We start from the raw sequence: 27,602 nt of genomic DNA on the forward strand, positions 1-27,602 counted from the left end.
CTGGACTCACTGTACTGCATCCCCAGTGGTGCCAGTGCACTCTGTGGACTCACTGTACTGCATCCCCAGTGGTGCCAGTGCACTCTCTGGACTCACTGCAGTGCATCCCCAGTGGTGCCAGTGCACTCTCTGGACTCACTGAAGTGCATCCCCAGTGGTGCCAGTGCACTCTCTCGACTCACTAAACTGCATCACCAGTGGTGCCAGTGCACTCTCTGGACTCACTGCACTGCATCCCCAGTGGTGCCAGTGCACTCTCTGGACTCACTGCACTGCATCCCCAGTGGTTCCAGTGCACTCACTGGACTCACTGCACTGCATCCCCAGTGGTGCCAGTGCACTCTCTGGACTCACTGCAGTGCATCCCCAGTGGTGCCAGTGCACTCTCTGGACTCACTGCACTGCATCCCCAGTGGTGCCAGTGCACACTCTGGACTCACTGCACTGCATTCCCCAGTGGTGCTAGTGCACTCTCTGGACTCACTGCAGTGCATCCCCAGTGGTGCCAGTGCACTCTCTGGACTCACTGAAGTGCATTCTCACTGGTGCCAGTGCACTCTCTGGACTCACTGCAGTGCATCCCCAGTGGTGCCAAAGCACTCTCTGGACTCCCGGCACCGCATCCCCACTGGTGCCAGTGCACTCTCTGGAGTAACTGCAGTGCATCCCCAGTGGTGCCAAAGCACTCTCTGGACTCCCGACACTGCATCCCCTGTGGTGCCAGTGCACTCTCTGGAGTAACTGCGCTGCATCCCCAGTGGTGCCAGTGCACTCTCTGGACTCACTGCACCGCATCCCCAGTGGTGCCAGTGCACTCTCTGGACTCACTGCAGGGCATCCCCAGTGGTGCCAGTGCAGTCTCTGGACTCACTGAAGTGCATCCCCAGTGGTGCCAGTGCACTCTCTGGACTCACTGCACTGCATCCCCAGTGGTGCCAGTGCACTCTCTGGACACACTGCACTGCATCCCCAGTGGCGCCAGTGCACTCTCTTGACTCACTGCAGTGCATCCCCAGTGGTGCCAGTGCACTCTCTGGACTGACTGCACTGCATCCCCACTGGTGCCAGTGCACTCTCTGGACTCACTGCAGTGCATCACCAGTGGTGCCAGTGCACTCTCTGGACTCACTGCACTGCATCCCCAGTGGTGCAAGTGCACTATCTCGAGTCACTGCACTACATCCCCAGTGGTGCCAGTGCACTCACTGGACTCACTGTACTGCATCATCTGTGGTGCCAGTGCACTCTCTTGATTCATTGCAGTGCATCCCCAGTGGTGCCAGTGCACTCTCTGGACTCACTGCACTGCATCCCCAGTGGTGCCAGTGCACTCTCTGGACTCACTATACTGCATCCCCAGTGGTGCCAGTGCACTCTCTGGACTCACTGCACTGCATCCCCAGTGCTGCCAGTGCATTCACTGGACTCACTGGACTGCATCTCCAGTGGTGCCAGTGCACTCTCTGGGCTCACTGCAGTGCATCCCCAGTGGTGCCAGTGCACTCTCTGGACTCACTGCACTGCATCCCCAGTGGTGCCAGTGCACTCACTGGATTCACTGCAGTGCATCCCCAGTTGTGCCAGTGCACTCTCTGGACTCACTGCAGTGCATCCCCAGTGGTGCCAGTGCACTCTCTGGACTCACTGTACTGCATACCCAGTGGTGACAGTGCACTCTCTGGACTCACTACAGTGCATCCCCAGTGGTGCCAGTGCACTCTCTGGAGTAACTGCAGTGCATCCCCAGTGGTGCCAAAGCACTCTCTGGACTCCCGGCACCGCATCCCCAGTGGTGCCAGTGCACTCTCTGGACTCACTGCACTGCATCCCCACTGGTGCCAGTGCACTCTCTGGACTCACTGCACTGCATCCCCAGTGGTTCCAGTGCACTCTCTGGACTCACTGCAGTGCATCCCCAGTGGTGCCAGTGCACTCTCTGGACTCACTGCAGTGCATCCCCAGTGGTGCCAGTGCACTCTCTGGACTCACTGAAGTGCATTCTCAGTGGTGTCAGTGCACTCTCTGGACTCACTGCAGTGCATCCCCAGTGGTGCCAGTACACTCACTGGACTCACTGTAGTGCATCCCCAGTGGTGCCAGTGCACTCTCTGGAGTCACTGCACTGCATCCCCAGTGGTGCCAGTGCACTCTCTGGACTCACTGCACTGCAACCCCAGTGCTGCCAGTGCATTCACTGGACTCACTGTACTGCATCTCCAGTGGTGCCAGTGCACTCTCTGGGCTCACTGCAGTGCATCCCCAGTGGTGCCAGTGCACTCTCTGGACTCACTGCAGTGCATCCTTAGTGGTGCCAGTGCACTCTCTGGACTCACTGCACTGCATCCCCAGTGGTGCCAGTGCACACTCTGGACTCACTGCACTGCATTCCCCAGTGGTGCTAGTGCACTCTCTGGACTCACTGCAGTGCATCCCCAGTGGTGCCAGTGCACTCTCTGGACTCACTGAAGTGCATTCTCACTGGTGCCAGTGCACTCTCTGGACTCACTGCAGTGCATCCCCAGTGGTGCCAAAGCACTCTCTGGACTCCCGGCACCGCATCCCCAGTGGTGCCAGTGCACTCTCTGGAGTAACTGCAGTGCATCCCCAGTGGTGCCAAAGCACTCTCTGGACTCCCGAACCGCATCCCCAGTGGTGCCAGTGCACTCTCTGGAGTCACTGCGCTGCATCCCCAGTGGTGCCAGTGCACTCTCTGGACTCACTGCACTGCATCTCCAGTGGTGCCAAAGCACTCTCTGGACTCCCGGCACCGCATCCCCAGTGGTGCCAGTGCACTCTCTGGACTCACTGCAGTGCCTCCCCAGTGGTGCCAGTGCACTCTCTGGACTCACTGCACTGCATCCCCAGTGGTGCCAGTGCACTCTCTGGACTCACTGTACTGCATCCCCAGTGGTGCCAGTGCACTCACTGGACTCACTGCACTGCATCACAAGTGGTGCCAGTGCACTCTCTGGACTCACTGCACTGCATCCCCAGTGGAGCCCGTGCAATCTCTGGACTCACTGCACTGCATCCCCAGTGGTGCCAGTGCACTCTCTGGACTCACTGTACTGCAGCCCCAGTGGTGCCAGTGCACTTTCTGGACTCACTGCACTGCATCCCCAGTGGTGCCAGTGCACTCTCTGGACACACTGCACTGCATCCCCAGTGGTGCCAGTGCACTCTCTGGACTCACTTCTCTGCATTCCCAGTGGTGCCAGTGCACTCTCTGGACTCACTGCACTGCATCCCCAGTGGTGCCAGTGCACTCTCTGGACTCACTGCACTGCATCCCCAGTGGTGCCAGTGCACTCTCTGGACTCACTGCACTGCATCCCCAGTGGTGCCAGTGCACTCTCTGGACTCACTGTACTGCATCCCCAGTGGTGCCAGTGCACTCTGTGGACTCACTGCACTGCATCCCCAGTGGTGCCAGTGCACTCTCTGGACTCACTGCAGTGCATCCCCAGTGGTGCCAGTGCACTCTCTGGACTCACTGAAGTGCATCCCCAGTGGTGCCAGTGCACTCTCTCGACTCACTAAACTGCATCACCAGTGGTGCCAGTGCACTCTCTGGACTCACTGCACTGCAACCCCAGTGCTGCCAGTGCATTCACTGGACTCACTGTACTGCATCTCCAGTGGTGCCAGTGCACTCTCTGGGCTCACTGCAGTGCATCCCCAGTGGTGCCAGTGCATTCACTGGACTCACTGTACTCCATCTCCAGTGGTGCCAGTGCACTCTCTGGGCTCACTGCAGTGCATCCCCAGTGGTGCCAGTGCACTCTCTGGACTCACTGATGTGCATTATCAGTGGTGCCAGTGCACTCTCTGGACTCACTGCAGTGCATCCCCAGTGGTGCCAGTGCACTCTCTGGACTCACTGCACAGCATCCCCAGTGGTGCCAGTGCACTCTCTGGACTCACTGCACTGCATCCCCAGTGGTGCCAGTGCACTGTGTGGACTCACTGTACTGCATCCCCAGTGGTGCCAGTGCAATCTCTGGACTCACTGCAGTGCATCCCCAGTGGTGCCAGTGCACTCTCTGGACTCACTGCACTGCATCCCCAGTGGTGCCAGTGCACTCTCTGGACTCACTGCACTGCATCCCCAGTGGTGCCAGTGCACTCTCTGGACTCACTGAAGTGCATTCTCAGTGGTGCCAGTGCACTCTCTGGACTCACTGCAGTGCATCCCCAGTGGTGTCAAAGCACTCTCTGGACTCCCGGCACCGCATCCCCAGTGGTGCCAGTGCACTCTCTGGAGTAACTGCAGTGCATCCCCAGTGGTGCCAAAGCACTCTCTGGACTCCCGACACCGCATCCCCAGTGGTGCCAGTGCACTCTCTGGACTCACTGCACTGCATCCCCAGTGGTGCAAAGCACTCTCTGGACTCACTAAACTGCATCCCCACTCGTGCCAGGGCACTCTCTGGGCTCACTGCAGTGCATCCCGAGTGGTGCCAGTGCACTCTCTGGACTCACTGCATTGCATCCCCAGTGGTGCCAGTGCACTCTCTGGACTCACTGCACTGCATCCCCAGTGGTGCCAAAGCACTCTCTGGACTCACTAAACTGCATCCCCACTCGTGCCAGGGCACTCTCTGGGCTCACTGAAGTGCATCCCCAGTGGTGCCAGTGCACTCTCTGGAGTCACTGCACTGCATCCCCAGTGGTGCCAGTGCACTCTCTGGACTCACTGTACTGCATCCCCACTGGTGCCAGTGCACTCACTGGACTCACTGCACTGCATCACAAGTGGTGCCAGTGCACTCTCTGGACTCACTGCACTGCATCCCCAGTGGAGCCCGTGCACTCTCTGGACTCACTGCACTGCATCCCCAGTGGTGCCAGTGCACTCTCTGGACTCACTGCACTGCATCACAGGTGGTGCCAGTGCAATCTCTGGACTCACTGTAGTGCATCCCCAGTGGTGCCAGTGCACTCTCTGGACTCACTGCAGTGCATCCCCAGTGGTGCCAGTGCACTCTCTGGACTCACTGTACTGCATCCCCAGTGGTGCCAGTGCACTCTCTGGACTCACTGCACTGCAGCCCCAGTGGTGCCAGTGCACTCTGTGGACTCACTGCAGTGCATCAGAGGTGGTGCCAGTGCACTCTCTGGACTCACTGCAGTGCATCCCCAGTGGTGCCAGTGCACTCTCTGGACTCACTGCACTGCATCCCCAGTGGTGCCAGTGCACTCTCTGGACTCACTTCTCTGCATTCCCAGTGGTGCCAGTGAAGTCTCTGGACTCACTGCACTGCATCCCCAGTGGTGCCAGTGCACTCTCTGGACTCACTGTACTGCATCCCCAGTGGTGCCAGTGCACTCTGTGGACTCACTGTACTGCATCCCCAGTGGTGCCAGTGCACTCTCTGGACTCACTGCAGTGCATCCCCAGTGGTGCCAGTGCACTCTCTGGACTCACTGAAGTGCATCCCCAGTGGTGCCAGTGCACTCTCTCGACTCACTAAACTGCATCACCAGTGGTGCCAGTGCACTCTCTGGACTCACTGCACTGCAACGCCAGCGCTGCCAGTGCATTCACTGGACTCACTGTACTGCATCTCCAGTGGTGCCAGTGCACTCTCTGGGCTCACTGCAGTGCATCCCCAGTGGTGCCAGTGCACTCTCTGGACTCACTGATGTGCATTCTCAGTGGTGCCAGTGCACTCTCTGGACTCACTGCAGTGCATCCCCAGTGGTGCCAGTGCACTCTCTGGACTCACTGCACAGCATCCCCAGTGGTGCCAGTGCACTCTCTGGACTCACTGCACTGCATCCCCAGTGGTGCCAGTGCACTGTGTGGACTCACTGTACTGCATCCCCAGTGGTGCCAGTGCAATCTCTGGACTCACTGCAGTGCATCCCCAGTGGTGCCAAAGCACTCTCTGGACTCCCGACACCGCATCCCCAGTGGTGCCAGTGCACTCTCTGGAGTCACTGCGCTGCATCCCCAGTGGTGCCAAAGCACTCTCTGGACTCACTAAACTGCATTCCCAGTGGTGCCAGTGCACTCTCTGGACTCACTGCACTGCAACCCCAGTGCTGCCAGTGAATTCACTTGACTCACTGTACTGCATCTCCGGTGGTGCCAGTGCACTCTCTGGGCTCACTGCAGTGCATCCCGAGTGGTGCCAGTGCACTCTCTGGACTCACTGCATTGCATCCCTAGTGGTGCCAGTGCACTCTCTGGACTCACTGAAGTGCATTCTCAGTGGTGCCAGTGCACTCTCTGGACTCACTGCAGTGCATCCCCAGTGGTGCCAGTGCACTCTCTGGACTCACTGCACTGCATCCCCAGTGGTGCCAGTGCACTCTCTGGACTCACTGCACTGCATCCCCAGTGGTGCTAGTGCAATGTGTGGACTCACTGTACTGCATCCCCAGTGGTGCCAGTGCAATCTCTGGACTCACTGCAGTGCATCCCCAGTGGTGCCAGTTCACTCTCTGGACTCACTGAAGTGCATCTCCAGTGGTGCCAAAGCACTCTCTGGACTCCCGTCACTGCATCCCCAGTGGTGCCAGTGCACTCTCTGGAGTAACTGCAGCGCATCCCCTGTGGTGCCAAAGCACTCTCTGGACTCCCGACACCGCATCCCCAGTGGTGCCAGTGCACTCTCTGGAGTCACTGTACTGCATCCCCAGTGGTGCCAGTGCACTCTCTGGACTCACTGCACTGCATCCCCAGTGGTGCCAAAGCACTCTGTGGATTCCCGGCACCGCATCCCCAGTGGTGCCAGTGCACTCTCTGGACTCACTGCAGTGCATCCCCAGTGGTGCCAGTGCACTCTCTGGACTCACTGCAGTGCATCCCCAGTGGTGCCAGTGCACTCTCTGGACTCACTGCACTGCATCCCCAGTGGTGCCAGTGCACTCTCTGGACTCACTGCAGTGCATCCCCAGTGGTGCCAGTGCACTCTCTGGACTCACTGAAGTGCATCCCCAGTGGTGCCAGTGCACTCTCTGGACTCACTGCACTGCATCCCCAGTGGTGCCAGTGCACTCTCTGGACACACTGCACTGCATCCCCAGTGGCGCCAGTGCACTCTCTGGACTCACTGCAGTGCATCCCCAGTGGTGCCAGTGCACTCTCTGGACTCACTGCACTGCATCCCCAGTGGTGCCAGTGCACTCTCTGGACTCACTGCAGTGCATCCCCAGTGGTGCCAGTGCACTCTCTGGACTCACTGCACTGCATCCCCAGTGGTGCCAGTGCACTATCTCGAGTCACTGCACTACATCGCCAGTGGTGCCAGTGCACTCACTGGACTCACTCTACTGCATCATCTGTGGTGCCAGTGCACTCTCTGGATTCACTGCAGTGCATCCCCAGTGGTGCCAGTGCACTCTCTGGACTCACTGCAGTGCATCCCCAGTGGTGCCAGTGCACTCTCTGGACTCACTGCACTGCATCCCCAGTGCTGCCAGTGCATTCAGTGGACTCACTGGACTGCATCTCCAGTGGTGCCAGTGCACTCTCTGGGCTCACTGCAGTGCATCCCCAGTGGTGCCAGTGCACTCTCTGGACTCACTGCACTGCATCCCCAGTGGTGCCAGTGCACTCACTGGATTCACTGCACTGCATCCCCAGTGGTGCCAGTGCACTCTCTGGACTCACTGCAGTGCATCCCCAGTGGTGCCAGTGCACTCTGTGGACTCACTGTACTGCATCCCCAGTGGTGACAGTGCACTCTCTGGAGTCACTGCGCTGCATCCCCAGTGGTGCCAGTGCACTCTCTGGACTCACTGCACTGCATCCCCAGTGGTGCCAGTGCAGTCTCTGGAGTAACTGCAGTGCATCCCCAGTGGTGCCAAAGCACTCTCTGGACTTCCGGCACCGCATCCCCAGTGGTGCCAGTGCACTCTCTGGACTCACTGCACTGCATCCCCAGTGGTGCCAGTGCACTCTCTGGACTCACTGCACTGCATCCCCAGTGGTGCCAGTGCACTCTCTGGACTCACTGCACTGCATCCCCAGTGGTGCCAGTGCACTCTCTGGACTCACTGCAGTGCATCCCCAGTGGTGCCACTGCACTCTCTGGACTCACTGCCGTGCATCCCCAGTGGTGCCAGTGCACTCTCTGGACTCACTGCACTGCATCCCCAGTGGTGCCAGTGCACTCTCTGGACTCACTGCAGTGCATCCCCAGTGGTGCCAGTACACTCACTGGACTCACTGCACTGCATCCCCAGTGGTGCCAGTGCACTCTCTGGACTCACTAAACTGCATCCCCAGTGGTGCCAGTGCACTCTCTGGACTCACTGCACTGCAACCCCAGTGCTGCCAGTGCATTCACTGGACTCACTGTACTGCATCTCCAGTGGTGCCAGTGCACTCTCTGGGCTCACTGCAGTGCATCCCCAGTGGTGCCAGTGCACTCTCTGGACTCACTGAAGTGCATCCCCAGTGGTGCCAGTGCACTCTCTGGACTCACTGAAGTGCATTCTCAGTGGTGCCAGTGCACTCTCTGGACTCACTGCAGTGCATCCCCAGTGGTGCCAGTGCACTCTCTGGACTCACTGAACTGCATCCCCAGTGGTGCCAGTGCACTCTCTGGACTCACTGCACTGCATCCCCACTGGCGCCAGTGCACTCTCTGGACTCACTGCACTGCATCCCCAGTGGTGCCACTGCACTCTCTGGAGTCACTGCACTGCATCCCCAGTGGTGCCAGTGCACTCTCTGGACTCACTGCACTGCATCCCCTGTGGAGCCAGTGCACTCACTGGACTCACTGCAGTGCATCCCCACTGGTGCCAGTGCACTCACTGGACTCACTGCACCGCATCCCCAGTGGTGCCAGTGCACTCTCTGGACTCACTGCAGTGCATCACCAGTGGTGCCAGTGCACTCTCTGGACTCACTGCACTGCATCCCCAGTGGTGCCAGTGCACTCTCTGGACTCACTAAACTGCATCCCCAGTGGTGCCAGTGCACTCTCTGGACTCACTGCACTGCAACCCCAGTGCTGCCAGTGCATTCACTGGACTCACTGTACTGCATCTCCAGTGGTGCCAGTGCACTCTCTGGGCTCACTGCAGTGCATCCCCAGTGGTGCCAGTGCACTCTCTGGACTCACTGAAGTGCATCCCCAGTGGTGCCAGTGCACTCTCTGGACTCACTGAAGTGCATTCTCAGTGGTGCCAGTGCACTCTCTGGACTCACTGCAGTGCATCCCCAGTGGTGCCAGTGCACTCTCTGGACTCACTGAACTGCATCCCCAGTGGTGCCAGTGCACTCTCTGGACTCACTGCACTGCATCCCCACTGGCGCCAGTGCACTCTCTGGACTCACTGCACTGCATCCCCAGTGGTGCCACTGCACTCTCTGGAGTCACTGCACTGCATCCCCAGTGGTGCCAGTGCACTCTCTGGACTCACTGCACTGCATCCCCTGTGGAGCCAGTGCACTCACTGGACTCACTGCAGTGCATCCCCACTGGTGCCAGTGCACTCTCTGGACTCACTGCACCGCATCCCCAGTGGTGCCAGTGCACTCTCTGGACTCACTGCAGTGCATCACCAGTGGTGCCAGTGCACTCTCTGGACTCACTGCACTGCATCCCCAGGGGTGCTAGTGCACTGTGTGGACTCACTGTACTGCATCCCCAGTGGTGCCAGTGCAATCTCTGGACTCACTGCAGTGCATCCCCAGTGGTGCCAGTGCACTCTCTGGACTCACTGAAGTGCATCCCCAGTGGTGCCAGTGCACTCTCTGGACTCACTGCACTGCATCCCCAGTGGTGCCAGTGCACTCTCTGGACTCACTGCACTGCATCCCCAGTGGTGCCAGTGCACTCACTGGACTCACTGCACTGCAGCCCCAGTGGTGCCAGTGCACTCTCTGGACTCACTGCAGTGCATCCCCAGTGGTGCCAGTGCACTCTCTGGACTCACTGAAGTGCATTCTCACTGGTGCCAGTGCACTCTCTGGACTCCCTGCAGTGCATCCCCAGTGGTGCCAAAGCACTCTCTGGACTCCCGGCACCGCATCCCCACTGGTGCCAGTGCACTCTCTGGACTCACTGCACTGCATCCCCAGGGGTGCCAAAGCACTCTCTGGACTCCCGACACCGCATCCCCTGTGGTGCCAGTGCACTCTCTGGAGTAACTGCGCTGCATCCCCAGTGGTGCCAGTGCACTCTCTGGACTCACTGCACCGCATCCCCAGTGGTGCCAGTGCACTCTCTGGACTCACTGCAGGGCATCCCCAGTGGTGCCAGTGCACTCTCTGGACTCACTGAAGTGCATCCCCAGTGGTGCCAGTGCACTCTCTGGACTCACTGCACTGCATCCCCAGTGGTGCCAGTGCACTCTCTGGACACACTGCACTGCATCCCCAGTGGCGCCAGTGCACTCTCTTGACTCACTGCAGTGCATCCCCAGTGGTGCCAGTGCACTCTCTGGACTCACTGCACTGCATCCCCAGTGGTGCCAGTGCACTCTCTGGACTCACTGCAGTGCATCACCAGTGGTGCCAGTGCACTCTCTGGACTCACTGCACTGCATCCCCAGTGGTGCAAGTGCACTATCTCGAGTCACTGCACTACATCCCCAGTGGTGCCAGTGCACTCACTGGACTCACTGTACTGCATCATCTGTGGTGCCAGTGCACTCTCTGGATTCACTGCAGTGCATCCCCAGTGGTGCCAGTGCACTCTCTGGACTCACTATACTGCATCCCCAGTGGTGCCAGTGCACTCTCTGGACTCACTGCACTGCATCCCCAGTGGTGCCAGTGCATTCACTGGACTCACTGGACTGCATCTCCAGTGGTGCCAGTGCACTCTCTGGGCTCACTGCAGTGCATCCCCAGTGGTGCCAGTGCACTCTCTGGACTCACTGCACTGCATCCCCAGTGGTGCCAGTGCACTCACTGGATTCACTGCAGTGCATCCCCAGTGGTGCCAGTGCACTCTCTGGACTCACTGCAGTGCATCCCCAGTGGTGCCAGTGCACTCTCTGGACTCACTGTACTGCATCCCCAGTGGTGACAGTGCACTCTCTGGACTCACTACAGTGCATCCCCAGTGGTGCCAGTGCACTCTCTGGACTCACTGCAGTGCATCCCCAGTGGTGCCAGTGCAGTCTCTGGAGTAACTGCAGTGCATCCCCAGTGGTGCCAAAGCACTCTCTGGACTCCCGGCACCGCATCCCCAGTGGTGCCAGTGCACTCTCTGGACTCACTGCACTGCATCCCCACTGGTGCCAGCGCACTCTCTGGACTCACTGCACTGCATCCCCAGTGGTTCCAGTGCACTCTCTTGCCTCACTGCAGTGCATCCCCAGTGGTGCCACTGCACTCTCTGGACTCACTGCAGTGCATCACCAGTGGTGCCAGTGCACTCTCTGGACTCACTGAAGTGCATTCTCAGTGGTGTCAGTGCACTCTCTGGACTCACTGCAGTGCATCCCCAGTGGTGCCAGTACACTCACTGGACTCACTGCACTGCATCCCCAGTGGTGCCAGTGCACTCTCTGGAGTCACTAAACTGCATCCCCAGTGGTGCCAGTGCACTCTCTGGACTCACTGCACTGCAACCCCAGTGCTGCCAGTGCATTCACTGGACTCACTGTACTGCATCTCCAGTGGTGCCAGTGCACTCTCTGGGCTCACTGCAGTGCATCCCCAGTGGTGCCAGTGCACTCTCTGGACTCACTGCACTGCATCCCCAGTGGTGCCAGTGCACTCTCTGGACTCACTGCACTGCATCCCCAGTGGTGCCAGTGCACACTCTGGACTCACTGCACTGCATTCCTCAGTGGTGCTAGTGCACTCTCTGGACTCACTGCAGTGCATCCCCAGTGGTGCCAGTGCACTCTCTGGACTCACTGAAGTGCATTCTCACTGGTGCCAGTGCACTCTCTGGACTCCCTGCAGTGCATCCCCAGTGGTGCCAAAGCACTCTCTGGACTCCCGGCACCGCATCCCCACTGGTGCCAGTGCACTCTCTGGACTCACTGCACTGCATCCCCAGGGGTGCCAAAGCACTCTCTGGACTCCCGACACCGCATCCCCTGTGGTGCCAGTGCACTCTCTGGAGTAACTGCGCTGCATCCCCAGTGGTGCCAGTGCACTCTCTGGACTCACTGCACCGCATCCCCAGTGGTGCCAGTGCACTCTCTGGACTCACTGCAGGGCATCCGCAGTGGTGCCAGTGCACTCTCTGGACTCACTGCAGTGCATCCCCAGTGGTGCCAGTGCACTCTCTGGACTCACTGCACTGCATCCCCAGTGGTGCCAGTGCACTCTCTGGACACACTGCACTGCATCCCCAGTGGCGCCAGTGCACTCTCTTGACTCACTGCAGTGCATCCCCAGTGGTGCCAGTGTACTAACAGGATTCACTGCACTGCATCCCCAGTGGTGCTAGTGCACTCTCTGGACTCACTGCACTGCATCCCCAGTGGTGCCAGTGCACTCTCTGGACTCACTGAAGTGCATTCTCAGTGGTGCCAGTGCACTCTCTGGGCTCACTGCAGTGCATCCCCAGTGGTTCCCGTACACTCACTGGACTCACTGCACTGCATCCCCAGTGGTGCCAGTGCACTCTCTGGACTCACTGCACTGCATCCCCAGTGGTGCCAGTGCACTCTCTGGACTCACTGTAGTGCATCCCCAGTGGTGCCAGTGCACTCTCTGGACTCACTGCAGTGCATCCCCAGTGGAGCCAGTGCACTCTCTGCACTCACTTCACTGCATCCCCAGTGGTGCCAGTGCACTCTGTGGACTCACTGCAGTGCATCCCCAGTGGTGCCAGTGCACTCTCTGGACTCACTGCACTGCATCCCCAGTGGAGCCCGTGCACTCTCTGGACTCACTTCTCTGCATTCCCAGTGGTGCCAGTGAAGTCTCTGGACTCACTGCACTGCATCCCCAGTGGTGCCAGTGCACTCTCTGGACTCAGTGTACTGCATCCCCAGTGGTGCCAGTGCACTCTGTGGACTCACTGTACTCCATCCCCAGTGGTGCCAGTGCACTCTCTGGACTCACTGCAGTGCATCCCCAGGGGTGCCAGTGCACTCTCTGGACTCACTGCACTGCATCCCCAGTGGTGCCAGTGCACTCTCTGGACACACTGCACTGCATCCCCAGTGGTGCCAGTGCACTCTCTGGACTCAGTGCATTGCATCCCCAGTGGTGCCAGTGCACTCTCTGGACTCACTGCACTGCATCCCCAGTGGTGCCAGTGCACTCTCTGGACTCACTGCAGTGCATCACCAGTAGTGCCAGTGCACTCTCTGGACTCCCGGCACCGCATCCCCAGTGGTGCCAGTGCACTCTCTGGACTCACTGCAGTGCATCACCAGTGGTGCCAGTGCACTCTCTGGACTCACTGCACTGCATCCCCAGTTGTGCAAGTGCACTATCTCGAGTCACTGCACTGCATCCCCAGTGGTGCCAGTGCACTCTCTGGACTCACTGCAGTGCATCCCCAGTGGTTCCACTGCACTCTCTGGACTCACTGCAGTGCATCCCCAGTGGTGCCAGTGCACTCTCTGGACTCACTGCACTGCATCCCCAGTGGTGCCAGTACACTCACTGGACTCACTGCACTGCATCCCCTGTGGTGCCAGTACACTCACTGGACTCACTGCACTGCATCCCCAGTGGTGCCAGTGCAATCTCTGGACTCACTAAACTGCATCCCCAGTGGTGTCAGTGCACTCTCTGGACTCACTGAAGTGCATCCCCAGTGGTGCCAGTGCACTCTCTGGACTCACTGCAATGCATCCCCAGTGGTGCCAGTGCACTCTCTGGACTCACTGTACTGCATCCCCACTGGTGCCAGTGCACTCACTGGACTCACTGCACTGCATCCCCAGTGGTGCCAGTGCACTCTCTGGACTCACTGCACTGCATCCCCAGTGGAGCCCGTGCACTCTCTGGACTCAGTGCACTGCATCCCCAGTGGTGCCAGTGCACTCTCTGGACTCACTGCACTGCATCCCCAGTGGTGCCAGTGCACTCTCTGGACTCACTGTAGGGCATCCCCAGTGGTGCCAGTGCACTCTCTGGACTCACTGTACTGCATCACCAGTGGTGCCAGTGCACTCTCTGGACTCACTGCACTGCAGCCCGAGTGGTGCCAGTGCACTCTCTGGACTCACTGCACTGCATCACAGGTGGTGCCAGTGCACTCTCTGGACTCACTGCACTGCATCCCCAGTGGTGCCAGTGCACTCTCTGGACTCACTGCACTGCATCCCCAGTGGTGCCAGTGCACTGTGTGGACTCACTGTACTGCATCCCCAATGGTGCCAGTGCAATCTCTGGTCTCACTGCAGTGCATCCCCAGTGGTGCCAGTGCACTCTCTGGACTCACTGCACTGCATCCCCAGTGGTGCCAGTGCACTCTCTGGACTCACTGCACTGCATCCCCAGTGGTGCCAGTGCACTCTCTGGACTCACTGCACTGCATCCCCAGTGGTGCCAGTGTACTCACTGGACTCACTGCACTGCATTCCCCAGTGGTGCTAGTGCACTCTCTGGACTCACTGCAGTGCATCCCCAGTGGTGCCAGTGCACTCTCTGGACTCACTGAAGTGCATTCTCAGTGGTGCCAGTGCACTCTCTGGACTCACTGCAGTGCATCCCCAGTGGTGCCAAAGCACTCTCTGGACTCCCGGCACCGCATCCCCAGTGGTGCCAGTGCACTCTCTGGAGTAACTGCAGTGCATCCCCAGTGGTGCCAAAGCACTCTCTGGACTCCCGACACCGCATCCCCAGTGGTGCCAGTGCACTCTCTGGAGTCACTGCGCTGCATCCCCAGTGGTGCCAGTGCACTCTCTGGACTCACTGCACTGCATCCCCAGTGGTGCCAGTGCACTCTCTGGACTCACTAAACTGCATCCCCACTCGTGCCAGGGCACTCTCTGGGCTCACTGCAGTGCATCCCGAGTGGTGCCAGTGTACTCTCTGGACTCACTGCATTGCATCCCCAGTGGTGCCAGTGCACTCTCTGGACTCACTGCACGGCATCCCCAGTGGTGCCAAAGCACTCTCTGGACTCACTAAACTGCATCCCCACTCGTGCCAGGGCACTCTCTGGGCTCACTGAAGTGCATCCCCAGTGGTGCCAGTGCACTCTCTGGAGTCACTGCACTGCATCCCCAGTGGTGCCAGTGCACTCTCTGGACTCACTGTACTGCATCCCCACTGGTGCCTGTGCACTCACTGGACTCACTGCACTGCATCACAAGTGGTGCCAGTGCACTCTCTGGACTCACTGCACTGCATCCCCAGTGGAGCCCGTGCACTCTCTGGACTCACTGCACTGCATCCCCAGTGGTGCCAGTGCACTCTCTGGACTCACTGCACTGCATCACAGGTGGTGCCAGTGCAATCTCTGGACTCACTGTAGTGCATCCCCAGTGGTGCCAGTGCACTCTCTGGACTCACTGCAGTGCATCCCCAGTGGTGCCAGTGCACTCTCTGGACTCACTGTACTGCATCCCCAGTGGTGCCAGTGCACTCTCTGGACTCACTGCACTGCAGCCCCAGTGGTGCCAGTGCACTCTCTGGACTCACTGTACTGCATCTCCAGTGGTGCCAGTGCACTCTCTGGACTCACTGCAGTGCATCCCCAGTGGTGCCAGTGCACTCTCTGGACTCACTGCACTGCATCCCCAGTGGTGCCAGTGCACTCTCTGGACTCACTTCTCTGCATTCCCAGTGGTGCCAGTGAAGTCTCTGGACTCACTGCACTGCATCCCCAGTGGTGCCAGTGCACTCTCTGGACTCACTGTACTGCATCCCCAGTGGTGCCAGTGCACTCTGTGGACTCACTGTACTGCATCCCCAGTGGTGCCAGTGCACTCTCTGGACTCACTGCAGTGCATCCCCAGTGGTGCCAGTGCACTCTCTGGACTCACTGAAGTGCATCCCCAGTGGTGCCAGTGCACTCTCTCGACTCACTAAACTGCATCACCAGTGGTGCCAGTGCACTCTCTGGACTCACTGCACTGCATCCCCAGTGGTGCCAGTGCACTCTCTGGACTCACTGCACTGCATCCCCAGTGGTTCCAGTGCACTCACTGGACTCACTGCACTGCATCCCCAGTGGTGCCAGTGCACTCTCTATACTCACTGCAGTGCATCCCCAGTGGTGCCAGTGCACTCTCTGGACTCACTGCACTGCATCCCCAGTGGTGCCAGTGCACACTCTGGACTCACTGCACTGCATTCCCCAGTGGTGCTAGTGCACTCTCTGGACTCACTGCAGTGCATCCCCAGTGGTGCCAGTGCACTCTCTGGACTCACTGAAGTGCATTCTCACTGGTGCCAGTGCACTCTCTGGACTCACTGCAGTGCATCCCCAGTGGTGCCAAAGCACTCTCTGGACTCCCGGCACCGCATCCCCACTGGTGCCAGTGCACTCTCTGGAGTAACTGCAGTGCATCCCCAGTGGTGCCAAAGCACTCTCTGGACTCCCGACACCGCATCCCCTGTGGTGCCAGTGCACTCTCTGGAGTAACTGCGCTGCATCCCCAGTGGTGCCAGTGCACTCTCTGGACTCACTGCACCGCATCCCCAGTGGTGCCAGTGCACTCTCTGGACTCACTGCAGGGCATCCCCAGTGGTGCCAGTGCAGTCTCTGGACTCACTGAAGTGCATCCCCAGTGGTGCCAGTGCACTCTCTGGACTCACTGCACTGCAACCCCAGTGCTGCCAGTGCACTCTCTGGACACACTGCACTGCATCCCCAGTGGCGCCAGTGCACTCTCTTGACTCACTGCAGTGCATCCCCAGTGGTGCCAGTGCACTCTCTGGACTGACTGCACTGCATCCCCAGTGGTGCCAGTGCACTCTCTGGACTCACTGCAGTGCATCACCAGTGGTGCCAGTGCACTCTCTGGACTCACTGCACTGCATCCCCAGTGGTGCAAGTGCACTATCTCGAGTCACTGCACTACATCCCCAGTGGTGCCAGTGCACTCACTGGACTCACTGTACTGCATCATCTGTGGTGCCAGTGCACTCTCTTGATTCATTGCAGTGCATCCCCAGTGGTGCCAGTGCACTCTCTGGACTCACTGCACTGCATCCCCTGTGGTGCCAGTGCACTCTCTGGACTCACTATACTGCATCCCCAGTGGTGCCAGTGCACTCTCTGGACTCACTGCACTGCATCCCCAGTGCTGCCAGTGCATTCACTGGACTCACTGGACTGCATCTCCAGTGGTGCCAGTGCACTCTCTGGGCTCACTGCAGTGCATCCCCAGTGGTGCCAGTGCACTCTCTGGACTCACTGCACTGCATCCCCAGTGGTGCCAGTGCACTCACTGGATTCACTGCAGTGCATCCCCAGTTGTGCCAGTGCACTCTCTGGACTCACTGCAGTGCATCCCCAGTGGTGCCAGTGCACTCTCTGGACTCACTGTACTGCATACCCAGTGGTGACAGTGCACTCTCTGGACTCACTACAGTGCATCCCCAGTGGTGCCAGTGCACTCTCTGGACTCACTGCAGTGCATCCCCAGTGGTGCCAGTGCAGTCTCTGGAGTAACTGCACTGCATCCCCAGTGGTGCCAAAGCACTCTCTGGACTCCCGGCACCGCATCCCCAGTGGTGCCAGTGCACTCTCTGGACTCACTGCACTGCATCCCCACTGGTGCCAGTGCACTCTCTGGACTCACTGCACTGCATCCCCAGTGGTTCCAGTGCACTCTCTGGACTCACTGCAGTGCATCCCCAGTGGTGCCAGTGCACTCTCTGGACTCACTGCAGTGCATCCCCAGTGGTGCCAGTGCACTCTCTGGACTCACTGAAGTGCATTCTCAGTGGTGTCAGTGCACTCTCTGGACTCACTGCAGTGCATCCCCAGTGGTGCCAGTACACTCACTGGACTCACTGTAGTGCATCCCCAGTGGTGCCAGTGCACTCTCTGGAGTCACTGCACTGCATCCCCAGTGGTGCCAGTGCACTCTCTGGACTCACTGCACTGCAACCCCAGTGCTGCCAGTGCATTCACTGGACTCACTGTACTGCATCTCCAGTGGTGCCAGTGCACTCTCTGGGCTCACTGCAGTGCATCCCCAGTGGTGCCAGTGCACTCTCTGGACTCACTGCAGTGCATCCTTAGTGGTGCCAGTGCACTCTCTGGACTCACTGCACTGCATCCCCAGTGGTGCCAGTGCACACTCTGGACTCACTGCACTGCATTCCCCAGTGGTGCTAGTGCACTCTCTGGACTCACTGCAGTGCATCCCCAGTGGTGCCAGTGCACTCTCTGGACTCACTGAAGTGCATTCTCACTGGTGCCAGTGCACTCTCTGGACTCACTGCAGTGCATCCCCAGTGGTGCCAAAGCACTCTCTGGACTCCCGGCACCGCATCCCCAGTGGTGCCAGTGCACTCTCTGGAGTAACTGCAGTGCATCCCCAGTGGTGCCAAAGCACTCTCTGGACTCCCGAACCGCATCCCCAGTGGTGCCAGTGCACTCTCTGGAGTCACTGCGCTGCATCCACAGTGGTGCCAGTGCACTCTCTGGACTCACTGCACTGCATCTCCAGTGGTGCCAAAGCACTCTCTGGACTCCCGGCACCGCATCCCCAGTGGTGCCAGTGCACTCTCTGGACTCACTGCAGTGCCTCCCCAGTGGTGCCAGTGCACTCTCTGGACTCACTGCACTGCATCCCCAGTGGTGCCAGTGCACTCTCTGGACTCACTGTACTGCATCCCCAGTGGTGCCAGTGCACTCACTGGACTCACTGCACTGCATCACAAGTGGTGCCAGTGCACTCTCTGGACTCACTGCACTGCATCCCCAGTGGAGCCCGTGCAATCTCTGGACTCACTGCACTGCATCCCCAGTGGTGCCAGTGCACTCTCTGGACTCACTGTACTGCAGCCCCAGTGGTGCCAGTGCACTTTCTGGACTCACTGCACTGCATCCCCAGTGGTGCCAGTGCACTCTCTGGACACACTGCACTGCATCCCCAGTGGTGCCAGTGCACTCTCTGGACTCACTTCTCTGCATTCCCAGTGGTGCCAGTGCACTCTCTGGACTCACTGCACTGCATCCCCAGTGGTGCCAGTGCACTCTCTGGACTCACTGCACTGCATCCCCAGTGGTGCCAGTGCACTCTCTGGACTCACTGCACTGCATCCCCAGTGGTGCCAGTGCACTCTCTGGACTCACTGCACTGCATCCCCAGTGGTGCCAGTGCACTCTCTGGACTCACTGCACTGCATCCCCAGTGGTTCCAGTGCACTCACTGGACTCACTGCACTGCATCCCCAGTGGTGCCAGTGCACTCTCTGGACTCACTGCAGTGCATCCCCAGTGGTGCCAGTGCACTCTCTGGACTCACTGCACTGCATCCCCAGTGGTGCCAGTGCACACTCTGGACTCACTGCACTGCATTCCCCAGTGGTGCTAGTGCACTCTCTGGACTCACTGCAGTGCATCCCCAGTGGTGCCAGTGCACTCTCTGGACTCACTGAAGTGCATTCTCACTGGTGCCAGTGCACTCTCTGGACTCACTGCAGTGCATCCCCAGTGGTGCCAAAGCACTCTCTGGACTCCCGGCACCGCATCCCCACTGGTGCCAGTGCACTCTCTGGACTCACTGCACTGCTTCCCCAGTGGTGCCAAAGCACTCTCTGGACTCCCGACACCGCATCCCCTGTGGTGCCAGTGCACTCTCTGGAGTAACTGCGCTGCATCCCCAGTGGTGCCAGTGCACTCTCTGGACTCACTGCACCGCATCCCCAGTGGTGCCAGTGCACTCTCTGGACTCACTGCAGGGCATCCCCAGTGGTGCCAGTGCAGTCTCTGGACTCACTGAAGTGCATCCCCAGTGGTGCCAGTGCACTCTCTGGACTCACTGCACTGCATCCCCAGTGGTGCCAGTGCACTCTCTGGACACACTGCACTGCATCCCCAGTGGCGCCAGTGCACTCTCTTGACTCACTGCAGTGCATCCCCAGTGGTGCCAGTGCACTCTCTGGACTGACTGCACTGCATCCCCAGTGGTGCCAGTGCACTCTCTGGACTCACTGCAGTGCATCACCAGTGGTGCCAGTGCACTCTCTGGACTCACTGCACTGCATCCCCAGTGGTGCAAGTGCACTATCTCGAGTCACTGCACTACATCCCCAGTGGTGCCAGTGCACTCACTGGACTCACTGTACTGCATCATCTGTGGTGCCAGTGCACTCTCTGGATTCATTGCAGTGCATCCCCAGTGGTGCCAGTGCACTCTCTGGACTCACTGCACTGCATCCCCAGTGGTGCCAGTGCACTCTCTGGACTCACTATACTGCATCCCCAGTGGTGCCAGTGCACTCTCTGGACTCACTGCACTGCATCCCCAGTGCTGCCAGTGCATTCACTGGACTCACTGGACTGCATCTCCAGTGGTGCCAGTGCACTCTCTGGGCTCATAGCAGTGCATCCCCAGTGGTGCCAGTGCACTCTCTGGACTCACTGCACTGCATCCCCAGTGGTGCCAGTGCACTCACTGGATTCACTGCAGTGCATCCCCAGTTGTGCCAGTGCACTCTCTGGACTCACTGCAGTGCATCCCCAGTGGTGCCAGTGCACTCTCTGGACTCACTGTACTGCATACCCAGTGGTGACAGTGCACTCTCTGGACTCACTACAGTGCATCCCCAGTGGTGCCAGTGCACTCTCTGGACTCACTGCAGTGCATCCCCAGTGGTGCCAGTGCAGTCTCTGGAGTAACTGCAGTGCATCCCCAGTGGTGCCAAAGCACTCTCTGGACTCCCGGCACCGCATCCCCAGTGGTGCCAGTGCACTCTCTGGACTCACTGCACTGCATCCCCACTGGTGCCAGTGCACTCTCTGGACTCACTGCACTGCATCCCCAGTGGTTCCAGTGCACTCTCTGGACTCACTGCAGTGCATCCCCAGTGGTGCCAGTGCACTCTCTGGACTCACTGCAGTGCATCCCCAGTGGTGCCAGTGCACTCTCTGGACTCACTGAAGTGCATTCTCAGTGGTGTCAGTGCACTCTCTGGACTCACTGCAGTGCATCCCCAGTGGTGCCAGTACACTCACTGGACTCACTGTAGTGCATCCCCAGTGGTGCCAGTGCACTCTCTGGAGTCACTGCACTGCATCCCCAGTGGTGCCAGTGCACTCTCTGGACTCACTGCACTGCAACCCCAGTGCTGCCAGTGCATTCACTGGACTCACTGTACTGCATCTCCAGTGGTGCCAGTGCACTCTCTGGGCTCACTGCAGTGCATCCCCAGTGGTGCCAGTGCACTCTCTGGACTCACTGCAGTGCATCCTTAGTGGTGCCAGTGCACTCTCTGGACTCACTGCACTGCATCCCCAGTGGTGCCAGTGCACAGTCTGGACTCACTGCACTGCATTCCCCAGTGGTGCTAGTGCACTCTCTGGACTCACTGCAGTGCATCCCCAGTGGTGCCAGTGCACTCTCTGGACTCACTGAAGTGCATTCTCACTGGTGCCAGTGCACTCTCTGGACTCACTGCAGTGCATCCCCAGTGGTGCCAAAGCACTCTCTGGACTCCCGGCACCGCATCCCCAGTGGTGCCAGTGCACTCTCTGGAGTAACTGCAGTGCATCCCCAGTGGTGCCAAAGCACTCTCTGGACTCCCGAACCGCATCCCCAGTGGTGCCAGTGCACTCTCTGGAGTCACTGCGCTGCATCCCCAGTGGTGCCAGTGCACTCTCTGGACTCACTGCACTGCATCCCCAGTGGTGCAAAAGCACTCTCTGGACTCCTGGCACCGCATCCCCAGTGGTGCCAGTGCACTCTCTGGACTCACTGCAGTGCCTCCCCAGTGGTGCCAGTGCACTCTCTGGACTCACTGCACTGCATCTCCAGTGGTGCCAGTGCACTCTCTGGACTCACTGTACTGCATCCCCAGTGGTGCCAGTGCACTCACTGGACTCACTGCACTGCATCACAAGTGGTGCCAGTGCACTCTCTGGACTCACTGCACTGCATCCCCAGTGGAGCCCGTGCACTCTCTGGACTCACTGCACTGCATCCCCAGTGGTGCCAGTGCACTCTCTGGACTCACTGTACTGCAGCCCCAGTGGTGCCAGTGCACTCTCTGGACTCACTGCACTGCATCCCCAGTGGTGCCAGTGCACTCTCTGGACACACTGCACTGCATCCCCAGTGGTGCCAGTGCACTCTCTGGACTCACTTCTCTGCATTCCCAGTGGTGCCAGTGCACTCTCTGGACTCACTGCACTGCATCCCCAGTGGTGCCAGTGCACTCTCTGGACTCACTGCAGTGCATCCCCAGTGGTGCCAGTGCACTCTCTGGACTCACTGCACTGCATCCCCAGTGGTGCCAGTGCACTCTCTGGACTCACTGCACTGCATCCCCAGAGGTGCAAGTGCACTATCTCGAGTCACTGCACTACATCCCCAGTGGTGCCAGTGCACTCACTGGACTCACTGTACTGCATCATCTGTGGTGCCAGTGCACTCTCTGGATTCACTGCAGTGCATCCCCAGTGGTGCCAGTGCACTCTCTGGACTCACTGCACTGCATCCCCAGTGGTGCCAGTGCACTCTCTGGACTCACTATACTGCATCACCAGTGGTGCCAGTGCACTCTCTGGACTCACTGCACTGCATCCCCAGTGCTGCCAGTGCATTCACTGGACTCACTGGACTGCATCTCCAGTGGTGCCAGTGCACTCTCTGGGCTCACTGAACTGCATCCCCAGTGGTGCCAGTGCACTCTCTGGACTCACTGCACTGCATCCCCAGTGGTGCCAGTGCACTCTCTGGACTCACTGCAGGGCATCCCCAGTGGTGCCAGTGCACTCTCTGGACTCACTGCAGTGCATCCCCAGTGGTGCCAGTGCACTCTCTGGACTCACTGCACTGCATCCCCAGTGGTGCCAGTGCACTCACTGGATTCACTGCACTGCATCCCCCGTGGTGCCAGTGCACTCTCTGGACTCACTGCAGTGCATCCCCAGTGGTGCTAGTGCACTCTCTGGACTCACAGAAGTGTATTCTCAGTGGTGCCAGTGCACTCTCTGGACTCACTGCAGTGCATCCCCAGTGGTGCCAGTGCACTCTCTAGAGTCACTGCGCTGCATCCCTGAGGTGCCAGTGCACTCTCTGGACTCACTGCACTGCATCCCCAGTGGTGCCAGTGCACTCTCTGGACTCACTGTACTGCATCACCAGTGGTGCCAGTGCACGCTCTGGACTCACTGCAGTGCATCCGCAGTGGTGCCAGTGCACTCTCTGGACTCACTGCACTGCACCCCCAGTGGTGCCAGTGCACTCTCTGCACTCACTGCACTGCATCACAGGTGGTGCCAGTGCACTCTCTGGACTCACTGCAGTGCATCCCCAGTGGTGCCAGTGCACTCTCTGGACTCACTTCTCTGTATTCCCAGTGGAGCCTGTGAAGTCTCTGTACTCACTGCACTGCATCCCCAGTAGTGCCAGTGCACTCTCTGGACTCACTGCACTGCATCCCCAGTGGTGCAAGTGCATTCTCTCGAGTCACTGCACTACATCCCCAGTAGTGACAGTGCACTCCCTGGACTCACTGTACTGCATCACCAGTGGTGCCAGTGCACTCTCTGGACTCACTGCAGTGCATCCCCAGTGGTGCCAGTGCCTCTCTGGACTCACTGCACTGCATCCCCAGTGGTGCCAGTGCACTCTCTGGACTCACTATACTGCATCCCCAGTGGTGCCAGTGCACTCTCTGGACTCACTGCAGTGCATCCCCAGTGGTGCCAGTGCATTCACTGGACTCACTGGACTGCATCTCCAGTGGTGCCAGTGCACTCTCTGGACTCACTGCACTGCATCCCCAGTGGTGCCAGTGCAGTCTCTGGAGTAACTGCACCGCATCCCCAGTGGTGCCAGTGCACTCTCTGGACTCACTGCACTGCATCCCCAGTGGTGCCAGTGCACTCTCTGGACTCACTATACTGCATCACCAGTGGTGCCAGTGCACTCTCTGGACTCACAGCACTGCATCCCCAGTGTTGCCAGTGCATTCACTGGACTCACTGGACTGCATCTCCAGTGGTGCCAGTGCACTCTCTGGACTCACTGCACTGCATCCCCAGTGGTGCCAAAGCACTCTCTGGACTCCTGGCACCGCATCCCCAGTGGTGCCAGTGCACTCTCTGGACTCACTGCAGTGCCTCCCCAGTGGTGCCAGTGCACTCTCTGGACTCACTGCACTGCATCCCCAGTGGTGCCAGTGCACTCTCTGGACTCACTGTACTGCATCCCCAGTGGTGCCAGTGCACTCACTGGACTCACTGCACTGCATCACAAGTGGTGCCAGTGCACTCTCTGGACTCACTGCACTGCATCCCCAGTGGAGCCCGTGCACTCTCTGGACTCACTGCACTGCATCCCCAGTGGTGCCAGTGCACTCTCTGGACTCACTGTACTGCAGCCCCAGTGGTGCCAGTGCACTCTCTGGAGTCACAGCACTGCATCCCCAGTGGTGCCAGTGCACTCTCTGGACACACTGCACTGCATCCCCAGTGGTGCCAGTGCACTCTCTGGACTCACTTCTCTGCATTCCCAGTGGTGCCAGTGCACTCTCTGGACTCACTGCACTGCATCCCCAGTGGTGCCAGTGCACTCTCTGGACTCACTGCAGTGCATCCCCAGTGGTGCCAGTGCACTCTCTGGACTCACTGCACTGCATCCCCAGTGGTGCCAGTGCACTCTCTGGACTCACTGCACTGCATCCCCAGAGGTGCAAGTGCACTATCTCGAGTCACTGCACTACATCCCCAGTGGTGTCAGTGCACTCACTGGACTCACTGTACTGCATCATCTGTGGTGCCAGTGCACTCTCTGGATTCACTGCAGTGCATCCCCAGTGGTGCCAGTGCACTCTCTGGACTCACTGCACTGCATCCCCAGTGGTGCCAGTGCACTCTCTGGACTCACTATACTGCATCACCAGTGGTGCCAGTGCACTCTCTGGACTCACTGCACTGCATCCCCAGTGCTGCCAGTGCATTCACTGGACTCACTGGACTGCATCTCCAGTGGTGCCAGTGCACTCTCTGGGCTCACTGAACTGCATCCCCAGTGGTGCCAGTGCACTCTCTGGACTCACTGCACTGCATCCCCAGTGGTGCCAGTGCACTCTCTGGACTCACTGCAGGGCATCCCCAGTGGTGCCAGTGCACTCTCTGGACTCACTGCAGTGCATCCCCAGTGGTGCCAGTGCACTCTCTGGACTCACTGCACTGCATCCCCAGTGGTGCCAGTGCACTCACTGGATTCACTGCACTGCATCCCCCGTGGTGCCAGTGCACTCTCTGGACTCACTGCAGTGCATCCCCAGTGGTGCTAGTGCACTCTCTGGACTCACAGAAGTGTATTCTCAGTGGTGCCAGTGCACTCTCTGGACTCACTGCAGTGCATCCCCAGTGGTGCCAGTGCACTCTCTAGAGTCACTGCGCTGCATCCCTGAGGTGCCAGTGCACTCTCTGGACTCACTGCACTGCATCCCCAGTGGTGCCAGTGCACTCTCTGGACTCACTGTACTGCATCACCAGTGGTGCCAGTGCACGCTCTGGACTCACTGCAGTGCATCCGCAGTGGTGCCAGTGCACTCTCTGGACTCACTGCACTGCACCCCCAGTGGTGCCAGTGCACTCTCTGCACTCACTGCACTGCATCACAGGTGGTGCCAGTGCACTCTCTGGACTCACTGCAGTGCATCCCCAGTGGTGCCAGTGCACTCTCTGGACTCACTTCTCTGTATTCCCAGTGGAGCCTGTGAAGTCTCTGTACTCACTGCACTGCATCCCCAGTAGTGCCAGTGCACTCTCTGGACTCACTGCACTGCATCCCCAGTGGTGCAAGTGCATTCTCTCGAGTCACTGCACTACATCCCCAGTAGTGACAGTGCACTCCCTGGACTCACTGTACTGCATCACCAGTGGTGCCAGTGCACTCTCTGGACTCACTGCAGTGCATCCCCAGTGGTGCCAGTGCCTCTCTGGACTCACTGCACTGCATCCCCAGTGGTGCCAGTGCACTCTCTGGACTCACTATACTGCATCCCCAGTGGTGCCAGTGCACTCTCTGGACTCACTGCAGTGCATCCCCAGTGGTGCCAGTGCATTCACTGGACTCACTGGACTGCATCTCCAGTGGTGCCAGTGCACTCTCTGGACTCACTGCACTGCATCCCCAGTGGTGCCAGTGCAGTCTCTGGAGTAACTGCACCGCATCCCCAGTGGTGCCAGTGCACTCTCTGGACTCACTGCACTGCATCCCCAGTGGTGCCAGTGCACTCTCTGGACTCACTATACTGCATCACCAGTGGTGCCAGTGCACTCTCTGGACTCACAGCACTGCATCCCCAGTGTTGCCAGTGCATTCACTGGACTCACTGGACTGCATCTCCAGTGGTGCCAGTGCACTCTCTGGACTCACTGCACTGCATCCCCAGTGGTGCCAGTGCAGTCTCTGGAGTAACTGCACCGCATCCCCAGTGGTGCCAGTGCACTCTCTGGACTCACTGCACTGCATCCCCAGTGGTGCCAGTGCACTCTCTGTACTCACTGCGCTGCATCCCCAGTGGTGCCAGTGCACTCTCTGGACTCACTGCAGTGCATCCCCAGTGGTGCCACTGCACTCTCTGGACTCACTGAACTGCATTCTCAGTGGTGCCAGTGCACTCTCTGGACTCACTGCAGTGCATCCCCAGTGGTGCCAGTACACTCACTGGACTCACTGTACTGCATCTCCATTGGTGCCAGTGCACTCTCTGGGCTCACTGCAGTGCATCCCCAGTGGTGCCAGTGCACTCTCTGGACTCACTGCAGTGCATCCCCAGTTGGGCCAGTGCACTCACTGGATTCACTGCACTGCATCCCCAGTGGTGCTAGTGCACTCTCTGGACTCACTGCAGTGCATCCCCAGTGGTGCCAGTGCACTCTCTGGACTCACTGTACTGCATCATCTGTGGTGCCAGTGCACTCTCTGGATTCACTGCAGTGCATCCCCAGTGGTGCCAGTGCACTCTCTGGACTCACTGCACTGCATCCCCAGTGGTGCCAGTGCACTCTCTGGACTCACTATACTGCATCCCCAGTGGTGCCAGTGCACTCTCTGGACTCACTGCACTGCATCCCCAGTGCTGCCAGTGCATTCACTGGACTCACTGGACTGCATCTCCAGTGGTGCCAGTGCACTCTCTGGGCTCACTGCAGTGCATCCCCAGTGGTGCCAGTGCACTCTCTGGACTCACTGCACTGCATCCCCAGTGGTGCCAGTGCACTCTCTGGACTCACTGCACTGCAACCCCACTGGTGCCAGTGCACTCTCTGGACTCACTGCACTGCATCCCCAGTGGTTCCAGTGCACTCTCTTGCCTCACTGCAGTGCATCCCCAGTGGTGCCACTGCACTCTCTGGACTCACTGCAGTGCATCACCAGTGGTGCCAGTGCACTCTCTGGACTCACTGAAGTGCATTCTCAGTGGTGTCAGTGCACTCTCTGGACTCACTGCAGTGCATCCCCAGTGGTGCCAGTACACTCACTGGACTCACTGCACTGCATCCCCAGTGGTGCCAGTGCACTCTCTGGAGTCACTAAACTGCATCCCCAGTGGTGCCAGTGCA

The sequence above is a fragment of the Anser anser genome, assembly GCF_964211835.1.
Source record: "Anser anser genome assembly, chromosome: Z".
In the NCBI taxonomy this organism is placed as follows: Eukaryota; Metazoa; Chordata; class Aves; order Anseriformes; family Anatidae; genus Anser; species Anser anser.